This window comes from Thermobia domestica, chromosome 18, assembly GCF_964235325.1.
Source record: "Thermobia domestica chromosome 18, izTheDome1.hap1.1, whole genome shotgun sequence".
Classification (NCBI taxonomy): domain Eukaryota; kingdom Metazoa; phylum Arthropoda; class Insecta; order Zygentoma; family Lepismatidae; genus Thermobia; species Thermobia domestica.
The window spans coordinates 155,967,428-155,978,897 of NC_137471.1; positions in this window are offsets into that span (position 1 = coordinate 155,967,428).

Genomic DNA, 11,470 nt, shown 5'->3' on the forward strand with positions numbered 1-11,470 from the left:
GTGTTTTGGAAAAATGGGAAACATCTTCCGACTTCGACTTCTGAATAATCCGTTTAGGATAAAGTCGAATCAAGGCTGCGCCACAGGAAGGTAGAACAAGTGAGGCAATCGTTCCAAGCACTACGCTCGACAGCTTCCGTCTCATTCAAGACTTAGACTTTTCAGGAAAAGTAACAAGTTTATTACTTGTAATTTATTCTTTGAGTCAAAGTATTTTGCAATAAACCATCGTTTTGTAAGATATTTTTACGATTGTATACTATTAATTTCGAAAATTGTACTCATAATATAATTTCCCGTCATGGATTTGAAAAAATCAAAGTTGGAACAAAGAAAGATCTCCGATCCACATGTCTCTTCATGTTTGATATGGAAGTCTCATCTTCATTATTGACCCTTAATTTATTTTAGTCCAAGGCAACGCGAATCGACGGGATGGCTCTAAGTGAAAACATTCATTTAGATGGTTCAGTAATCAGGAAATTCCTGCTGTTATTTCACGAAACACAACAGATTTTGAGGGGAAAATCTTTTTGCTTACCAGGGGGAGGGAGTAAATCATCTGCTTACGTTTGCTTAACTAGGAAGAAGGTAAGGGCGCCGATCTTGGGGGGCCGGGCCCGCTCAAAGCTCATGTAGGCCTCCTTTGTATTTATGAATATACAATATTTGGCATAATTTGAGTGTACTTTGTCTTAAAATCCTCATATATATATATATATATATATATATATATATATATATATATATATATATATATATCTTCTGCATTTGAATGCTCCCCCCCAAATTTACAGAGAAATTGGCGTCCTTGGAAGATCTAGTGAAATGAATAAAAATGTGATAACGTAATACTTGAACAACTCTATCTAATGGAGGAAAGTAAATTAGTATTCAACACTTCTTTCAGTTTTAAGCATTTCAAAGACTCTCGTAATTTAGTAGCGTCCCGGATTTGTATTTTTGAAGTGCGGGAACTTTATCTATACCTTAACGTGGGAATCGGTTTCGGACCATGCACTTAATCCGCTTTGCCATAAGAGGCACAAGGAGTTTTTCTTTCGATTTCCTTAGGAATATTGCGAATGGTATAACTTTTAAAACTATGTTTAAAAAAGAATACATATCGACATAATAAGATGATAATCTGATACCTAGGAAATATATTGAATTGTTTTTAATTTGTTCTCACGCTACCAAAACAGTACTTATGCTTTTTTTATTCCAGCCTTTTAATATAAGCATTTCAGACTATTGTCTGTTCTAGGACGATACAATTCTAATTCATATATATGCTAGCTTTGGAAATACAGTAGAGTTTCGCTTATCCGACATAAACAGGCAGGCAGTACGCTGGATAATATGGATGTGTTAAGAAAAGACCTATTAAAAGTAAAACTTATGATATAATTTTACATATTACGCATCTAATAATAATGTTTTATAACAAACAACTGCACTGCACTGAATCAGGGAGCTGTCTCTCTCCGAAGCTCAAGCACTTTTTAATAAACTTGCCTTTACCCTTTTGAGGTTCTTTTATATCACTAGTAGTCAGCAGAGCCGTAGCTAGAGATTTCGGCGCCCGGGGCGAAGTAGAATTCGGCGCCCCTCTACACTCACATTACCAAGCTCTCTTTTAACATGTAAGAGAAGCAACTTTTGTTGTTATGCTAAATTTTCATCAAGCTTCTTGACAGACCATTGAAACAGCCAAAAGCGATCATTATGTATCCTTTTACAAATAAGAGCTGCTTTCAAGATGCTTATTTTGTACTTTCTATTTAACTTGACAAAACTACTTTTGATTGTATACAAATTCATTTGCAGAACAGTTATGGAAAGAACATAAAGCCAATTTTCCTACGCCAGGGAAACCTGTTAGACATTTATTTGGTGGACGCGTGTGGTGGCGTTGGAAATATCCGGTTTTCCTGAGCATAGCAGTAATGTCAGAAATCGAGCCAAGGCCTGGAGGCCCCAGAAACTGCCAGGTCTTGGGCTCGGGTTTTTTCTATTCGACTATTAAACATGGAGTTCTTGGACGCAAATGAGGGCGTTGGGAAGATCTTTGTCCCCAGCACATCGGTTGTCAGAAATTGAATCAGGCACTCAAGGCCCCAGAAATGGGGTCCTGAAGCTTTTGCCTTGGGTCTCTTCTATTCATCTATTAAACATGAAGTTGTTGAAAGGAGTAAGTAGCATTGGAAAGGTCTTGGTCCCTTGAGTATAGTGGTGATATCAGAAATCTAATCCGAACCCCGAATTCATAAAGATAGGATCCTGAAATTTTGCGGTCACGTTCATTCTATTCGACTAAAAACCGTGGGATTCTTGGACGCGAGTGGATTTCGTTAGCGAATGGAAAGGTCTAGATTTCATTAGCACATTGGTGATGTCAAAAATGGAACCCGAAGCCTGAAAAATGAAGGTCCGAAATTTTAGGTTCGAGTCCATTCTATTTGCCTATTAAACATGGAGTTGTTGGACGAGGATAGTAGCGTTGAAAAGGTTTTGGTCCCTTGAACACAGTCTAACATCAAAAATCGGGTCCTGGTCTCAAAGCTTCAGACCGAAATTTTGGATTCGGGTCCATTCTATTTGCCTATTAAATGTAGAGTTGTTGGACGAGAATGGTAAAGTAGGAAAGGTCTGGGTCTTCTGAGCACTGCGGTGATGTCAGAAACAGGGGATCGGACCCTGAAGCCTCAGAAATGGGGTCCTAAAATCTTTGTCTCGGGTTCCTTTTATTTGCCTATTAAACATGGAGTTGTAGGATGAAAGTGGTGGCGTTGGAAGTCTTTGTCACTTGAACACAACCTTGATCAGAAATTGGTTCCGGGCACCCATTTTTTATTTGTGTCGTAAACCTTTTTCTAATTTGATCTCAATACCTGATTGTGCAAGATAAAACCATCTTAATAGCTGAATTGATGGTTTCATCTCTCGCAATCAAGTATTGAGATTGAACCGTTGCAAAGGTTTACAACACAACCCAAACTTCGAGACCCGGACCTGATCTCTGATATCACCGCACTGCGGTGGCTCAGTGGTAGAGCGTTCACCGCCGGTGCTTGGGGTCGCGGGTTCTATTCCAGCCCCCACCAAGTGAACTTTGTGGTGGACAAACACCGTGTGCGTGGGTTTTCTCGGGGTTCTCCTATCTCCTCTCACTTTTTCATTCCACCATTTCATTCATTACTCATCATCACCGTCTCCTTTGGCCTAACCGGCATAACCGTGGGACGTAAAACTCAAAGATTTCATTTTCCTCTAATTTTCATATCTTCATTTTCACCATTGTGATTAACAGGCTTGGGTACAAAGGCGTGATTAACTAAGCAAATTCATCACCATCAAAACACATTTTTAGAGTTTGACCGTTTGACTTTGAAAATGTTCCTGCGTAATCTATAAGACATTACTCGGCACCTTGATATCACATCGTCATTAATAAATCATATATAATTACTTACTTTAATAAGTGAATAATTTGTGACTGTTATTGGAACGTTTAAGTTGCGAGCGGAGCGAGCAAGAAAATTTTTAACAATTCCATTTCTTTGCTAACCGACAATATTGATTTAATAGGGCGTCAGAACTGTTACGGGGCGCCTCATCGTTTATTCATTTTCAACACTTTTCCTTTCTTCTCGCAAGTTCGGCGCCCCTTGCTATCAGCGCCCGGGGCAAGCGCCCTGCTGGCCCTTCTCTAGCTACGGCTCTGGTAGTCACTGTCCAAACTTTGGGCAATGTACTGTTGTCTTGTTATAATTGTAAGAACATACCATAATGCCATTATACCAGGTGCAGTGGCGTATTTAGGGAGGTGGCTTCCGGGCTTAAGCCCCCACGAAGTCTTACTTAGTATAGTAAAGTAAATGAAATATCTTGCAGAATTTTCACATTTCCAGGCAAAGCCCCCCCGAAAGTTAGCAAAGCCCCTCCCGAAACAAAATCGTAAATACGCCACTGATCATTAGAATTACGTGCTTACGAGGATTCGTGTTGGCCCCCCTCCGAATAGAAAACCTGGATACGTGTCTGCACTGAATGATAGACGTATGAGTCAAGGTGTAGACGGGCGCGCTGGGCGATAGACTCCAGAGCATGAAAAATAGATTAAGACCACAACTTGCAGATCTTCTTGCCGATTGGTGCTATTTGCAATGATATATCGGATCATACGGTATGTGGAACAAAGGATGGTCGGATAAGCGAGACCATGGTGTATTGGTGTTTCACGCACCTAAACCTGTAAAATGTTTGTCTAAACAATTATCTTTCACTCCCTAGCTAAATTTGTGGGTATGATCACACACCTTGCCTCATAAAGTATAGTCTTATAAAGAAAAAAAAATATTTTTTAAAGCTAAAACCTAAAGAAAAGCCAACTTCAATTTTTTTTTTTAATAATGGCAAACTAGTCCACTTCATCACGATAAATCACGTTTGGTACTAAGATGTCTTTTTCTGTCCGTATATATCCTTCACACTTCGTTGGAGACAAAGTTGTTTTTCCCCAAAGAAAACAGGATGAGAGAAACTATACAACAGCATGAACAGAAAACAATAGCTATTAACAATAGTTCTCTAATCCTGGATAAATACGTCATTACAGGAAAATATCAGTAAGTTGTCCTTATTATATTGCTTCGGTTCTTATAAACATGAAAATTATAATGTTTTGTAAAAAAAAAATGGGATGGGATGGGATTCGATGTGGTGTCAAAATAATAAAATAACTACGACTCCGCCACTCTACCCACTGAACCACGGAGGCTACGTGGTGTCAGCTTCTTTTTTAAAAGAAATAATCTTCATAACAATGGTCCGTATCACTTCGAACCTTAAGAAAAGAGTTTTTCTGTTTAATTCTATATTTTCGTACGACATCTTAGTTACAGAAACTAATTTATATTTGGCAGGCAATCTACACACTAGGTTTTAACCAATAAATGCAACGTTTTAGTCCATTATCCAGTTCCTTGATCCAACACCTCGACTCCCCTACTGAATTCCCTCTGCAATTGTGATCTACTACTGAAAAATCCCTAGAAACCATCGTTGCCAGTATACACAAAACCGAGCATAATTTTGTTTTTTGCTTATATTTTTATTTTTTATTATATTTTTTTTGAAATATCTCCTTAGATGGATTGCCTTCTATTATCTCCACATACTAATAACTGAATTTTACCCATAAACGTAAGGAAAATGGAATAAATGCGAAAAATCTTGAGTTACAGTATACGCGCAATTTTTTTTTTTTGCGCATGGGAGTACATGGTTAGAACCAAAACTTTTTTATTCAAAAGGCATTTACAATATCTTCATATAAATCTATAAACAATAAAAGGAACTTCAATTAAATATCTCAAACATGAATTGCATCTAAAAGGAACAAAAACCAAAGTACTTGATTCTTTTGTGCTCTGAATGCACCATATATGACATACAACAAATACTCAAAATATTTATATGAAAAAACCTATATCGATATCTATATGGACAATTACATAGAGTTCTGTATGTAGTAAATGATAGCCTGTGATATATATTTAGAATTTCACTCTCCTAAGAGTAGTGCGAATAAAATAAAGCCGTCTAACATGTTAAAGCTAGCTAAAGCAACAGCAGGATAGAATATGCATATCATGTAATGCTTCTGAACATTTATTTCACATTATATTTTTTCTCATCGTCTTACTTAGCCGACGGGATAGAAGCATAGAGGGATAATACTAAAAATGCAATACAATCAAATAAAATAATGTCATTTAAAAGGTCAAACTTCGAAGATTCAAAATAACATTTACATAGATTTCGATAGACTAATTTTTTATTTCTATTTTTATTTTACAATCCAAACATATTTCACATAAAACGTTCAATTTTTATGGCCTCATCATTATCATCACCACTACCAAGTTGTAATTAATGTACAATAATATATTTTGCTATGAAGCCAAGAGTGCGAATCTGTTACACGTTATTGTTTTGTCAATAAGCGTATTGTTTTACTCTGCGACTAGTTTAAATCAATTTCAGTCTATAAAGTTAGTACAATGTAAAACTTTACAATTACTGTTTCTACTAATACAGACAACTCCTTCTTAAAACACGAAGATTTACTTTTCACATTCCAAATAATCACACAGCTACATTTGCTGTCCTTTTGTGAATAATTATTTATATCTTCACTAAGCCTCTCTCTCTCTCGGAGTTAACGATGGGCGTGAGTTTTCTACACGGATACTCATTGTCACAGAGTAGAGGACACCGCATCCAATCTTCTTCCAACTTTCTTTTAAAGTACTCTTTTGAAAACTGCTGTCACGCATGTTATTGAGATACATGCAATACTGTCCATGGTATCCATTCCGAAATTCCCCACTGCCTGAAAGGAATGAAAAAGATATAATTCACATTTTGAGTACAAAAGTAATATGATACATAGAATTTCATATTTTCAACAAATTAAGTATTAGAAAATTGAATTTACTTTGCATTACATCACTTGAGATTCATAAGCAAATGTACTTAGGCATCTCTTGGCCCATATCATGTTTATTCTACTACTACATTGCTCACTAAAACGTTTCTATAGGAGGAAATGGGAGTACCCCGATAAAACCCACGGGAAACGGATTGGTTCATCCCACGACAAGGTTCCCCGACCAAGTAACCTTGTCGTGGAGAACATCGTTTCCGTGGGTTTTATCGGGGTACTCCCATTTCCTCCTATAGAAACGTTTTAGTGAGCTGTATAGTAGTAGAAAATACACTGATAAAGGGCCAAGAGAAGACCTAAAATAATTTGCTGTTATGAATCTCAAGTCCTAAGATGCAACAGAGGCATTTTTTCACTATCAGGTAGTTCAAAAGCCTATCAGGTGAGCCTTTTGCACAAAATATGGTGTGAGTATCTCCAATCTCAGATTAAATGAGTCTCAGCGAGTAAGGCTTAACATCATTCGTTAGGCGACGGTTGAAGCAAGTATATGGAAAACGAATCGAAATTCTCGCATTGAGACGTAAGATATGTCGTGAAAATATGTGCGCTTTCGGCAAAGCTGCATTATATCTTACGATTTTATGCGATAAAGATGAAAATGCTGCGAAGGCCTGCAAAGAAATTAGTGTTGTTTATGAACAAGATACGTTGAAAAACAGCAAAAACACAATTCAGTCTCTTTCGTTCCAGAAATTTTGATGTCCAGAATTAAATTCGCTGTGAGCGACCAAGCACAGAAGTAGTGGACTATATTATGGGAAAAGTCCAGAAATATGATCGGCACTAATCACATTGCCAATCACCTAATGTCCATCATCAAATAGTATTAAGTCATTTGCATAACGCTAGGTAGAAAAAAAGAGCACGACACTTTAGTGGCATATGAGCTGACTCAAAGAATTATACAGGATTAAATTTTATCTGAAAATCTTATTGAAACGTAACGTACTCGAGCCATTTTTGATACAGTTGATCACAAGTGATGAAAAGCAGATAACCTACAACATCAATATACGGGAAAGATTGAAGTCGAAGAGACCAGAAGTTCTACAATCTCTGGCAAAGCTTACACATAACCACGGTAGATTAAGCTGTGCGTTTGGTGGAATTGAAAGAGTATCTTGCACCACGAACTGATGATGTCGGGCAGAACGACAGACTCGGACCTGAATTGTCGACACTTAATGCGAGTGTGCCTAGGAATTGAAATTAAACGGCTGCAACTTATCAACAGCAAGAGTGTGGTAAACCAGTCTAACATCATTAGTGCGCTTACATACTTGACCTGTCAGAAACTAAGAGAACTCGGTTCAGAATAGATGACCATACGAGCAGAGACAACCTGCAAACTGCGTACTATAAGCTTGCATTCGAAATTGGTAAGCTTGCATCCGGCTTGGTTGGACAGCGTGCAAGCATACCACAAACTGGATTCCAGTAACAAAGTTAAATGGGTGCAACCTTGCATTCAGTGTTCCATTCAAGCTTGACTCAAGGGTTTTACGCTGGTAGCAAGCCAATAAGCTAATGAACTACCAGTGATGCTACGACGCTTTGCGAATCATCTAAAATATTGCATGCAAGTACAACAAAAGGCAAACTGTATGAAAGCACGTGTTAATACAGCAAGCGTAGAAAGCCTAAAGCCACACACGCACCAAATGACCGAAAGCTTTCTTGCTACCATATAGCACGGACATAGCACTGTTAGACTATTGTTTGTTTCGATGTCTGGGAAACTCCTTGAGCAGTGTAACTTAAGATTTAAAAAGAAATCTGTTGAGACCGTGTGTCACAATTTTTGACCATAAACTACAGAAGGTCTTTAGCAACGGGATTATGGTGTTGCCGAAGAAATGACATAAGCCATTGACTAAACTGGTGCAAATATGGTTTATACTATTTTCTAATCACAACTAACATACTCTCAATTCTACCCTACAAAGCCTCGATATTTTTAGACTACCTGACACTTGCAATCAACTTCCTTTAGCTGTATACGTACTAACATGTTTTGAGTTCGGTGTCTACAGCTGCTGCGTACACATTTTGCTCAGTAATGCATACCAACTGGATTACGTTATAACCCGACTGGGTTCGTTTCTCGTCCGTTTCTGTTCGGCAAGCCATTTTTATGACCGGCCGGGTTCAGTTTACCAACTTCAGGGTGTCAATTCTACGTCTTGAAGGGGTCTTAGTGGTTAGAACAAAAAAGTACTTCACTCTGCAGGTGGTAGTGCTTAGAGTAAAAACCATGCAAGCCTCCTAATTAAATCACAAACCAAAACAAATCCAAGCTAAGTTTGCGCTCGCGCGTACCCACCATCCTTGGCACGCCATTCTTTATACTTGCATAGTGTACACAAATACCTGTACATAATACCAACAATTCCTCTAATGATTCATGCAAGAAACTCGGAAAAGATAACTAGAAACAAAACAAATACATAAGATAAATTTTATTTGATCAAAAGTAATTCACATACTACATTTACTTACGTGCACCCTTTTTAAATATATTTCTATTGATAAACTTGTTTCGATTTATTTTTAAAACCTTTTAGCCCATATTGATATATGTATATTAAAAAATATAAAAATGACGAAAGATTAATTGAAAATGCTATAATATATTATTGCTGGCTTATTTTAAGATTGGTGATATACTACCACTTAGCACACCTTGGTTCAGTGAATACATCACTGCACTAACTTCAATTACAGGGGATTCAGGGGGAACTTGGAGTAATTCTGTTTAGAAGGATTTCTTGCAGCTTTGTCTTCTTAATGCGGCGATTACGAATTCATCCCTACTTGCGGATTATGTTGTCTCACGCTTCCTCTTTGCAGGATTTACTGTGAAATTACCTGTAATCCAATAAATTCAGATTAACTCCAACATGCTTGTGTTTCTGCGAATGTTTTACTATACTTTCATTAATATTAGGGTTATTTAACAGTTACTAAAGAGATTAGTTATGTTAAATGACCGTATTGGTACATAATGAACATTCAGAATGTATAATCACATATATTGTTCACACTCAATTTTTTTTTGTTTACTCATTCATTATACGCTGGCATTACAATTGATATTCACGATAAGCGTTCTTTTGGTTTCGAACTAAATTGTATTATTTCCCATACATACGTTAGTTCTCACTAAAATTTTCCCAGACAACATGCTTGCTTGCCGCAAGCTTGCCTGTTGCTTTTATTTTATTTCGCTTTGGCTTATACACAAAAGCTTATTTCTGTTTAGCGCAAGCTGTAGTGCGGAAAACCTATGCTTAACTTGCGAGACTCTTTTCTTTAGATTGAAGTTAAAAGACAGCGGGCGTTCGATTTTCAGTTTGTTCTCAAAAACCACGTGGCGCTGATCTCTTAACTTTCGGCGACAAGATAGTATTCAGCGTTGTTAGCGTCTTTTTAGCATTCTCGTTGAATAAAGAACAAACTTAATTATTTTTTTAAAATCGTGCCGTCTTGAGTTCTGAACCACCCCCCTCGAAATCCGGACTTTTTTCTCAATTTAGTCTAATTTTAGGTACAAAGTTTAGTATAATTTAGCCTGAAATTGTGTTTGGATCCCCCCCCCCCCGCGAATCGCTTCGGACTCCTCCCGAAATAAATTTTTGCGTGCGTCTCTGCGCATAGCACTCAGAGCGGATTAAACCTTTTGGGACCCCGGAGCCGACTATTTCAAGGGGCCTTATGTTACGAATAATTCCAGCGCATAACTTCTCTTTGCTGTCTTCCACAGCCTCATAAGCTTATCGAAATACCGAGGAGTATGCTGTGCTCCAAGTTTACAATAATTAGTTTAAGTACATTCATTATTAACAGTTAAATGCCTAAATACTTCAGTGTAACACATAAATGCCGAATACGAACCAAATGGTCAACAGTCCCTGTAAAAACACTAATGGAGTAAAAGGAGAAAAATCAAATACAAATAGTAAACCTGTACAAGTTTACCCTGTGAGAAAAGTTCCTGGTGTACAAGGTTACCCTGTGAGAATTGATTTCTATACAGCTCTCCATAATGACGTAGCAGTTGAAAACGAGGCAAGGTGTGAAGGGTTATAATAAATATCGGCCAGCTTCTTCATATTTTATAATCACGTCAACTGTTGACAACTTTACGTTTACGTGGTAGCTCCTCTTCTTCCTCCTCTTTTTCTTCCTGTTTTGGATCAGCAACAGCGGCAGATGATGATGTCAGCTTACGAATATATTCTATACGCTGTGGGTTACCTATATACTCTAAAGGTATATTAGATTTTGCTAACAGTACAGCAAAGGGTTCCCAACCTGCGGAAGGAATATTTTTCTTGCGACACCTGACAAAATCTGCTATTAGATCTACTATATTAGCACCAGGAATTAATTTATTATAAATATTAACATTACCATTGTCATCCCAATGAATGTTGGAATTTTGTTTTAATTTACATAATAAAGGTCTTGCTTTACGCAGACAATTTTCGGGGAGAGTAGATAGTATTTCATCGTCCTCCTCCTCCTCGTCCTCCTCCTCCTTAATACCAACACTAGTTGATGTTGTTGCAGTAGGTTTTTGCACAATGTGTAAATATTTTTGTAACACCTCTTTATAGCGTATCCATTTTTCTTCAACACTCATATTTTTATTATTTAAAATATTTTTCATCTCATCATCTAAACTAGATATAGGTTGACATTGGTGCAATTAAAATGCTTTTGTGCATGCTGCATAATTATTTAATTAAACTAGATAGTATACCTCCAATAATAGGTGCAAGCAAAGCAGTAAGAAACCCACCTTTTTGTACAATTATTCGTTTTTTCTTTTGTTTTAATGATGGACCTGTTTTCACTGAATACCTCAATTCCTTTCTATATCTTTTTAATCTATTTTTCTCTTTTTTGTTTAACGGAACATTTCCTTGTAATACGTTATAGGAACATTCA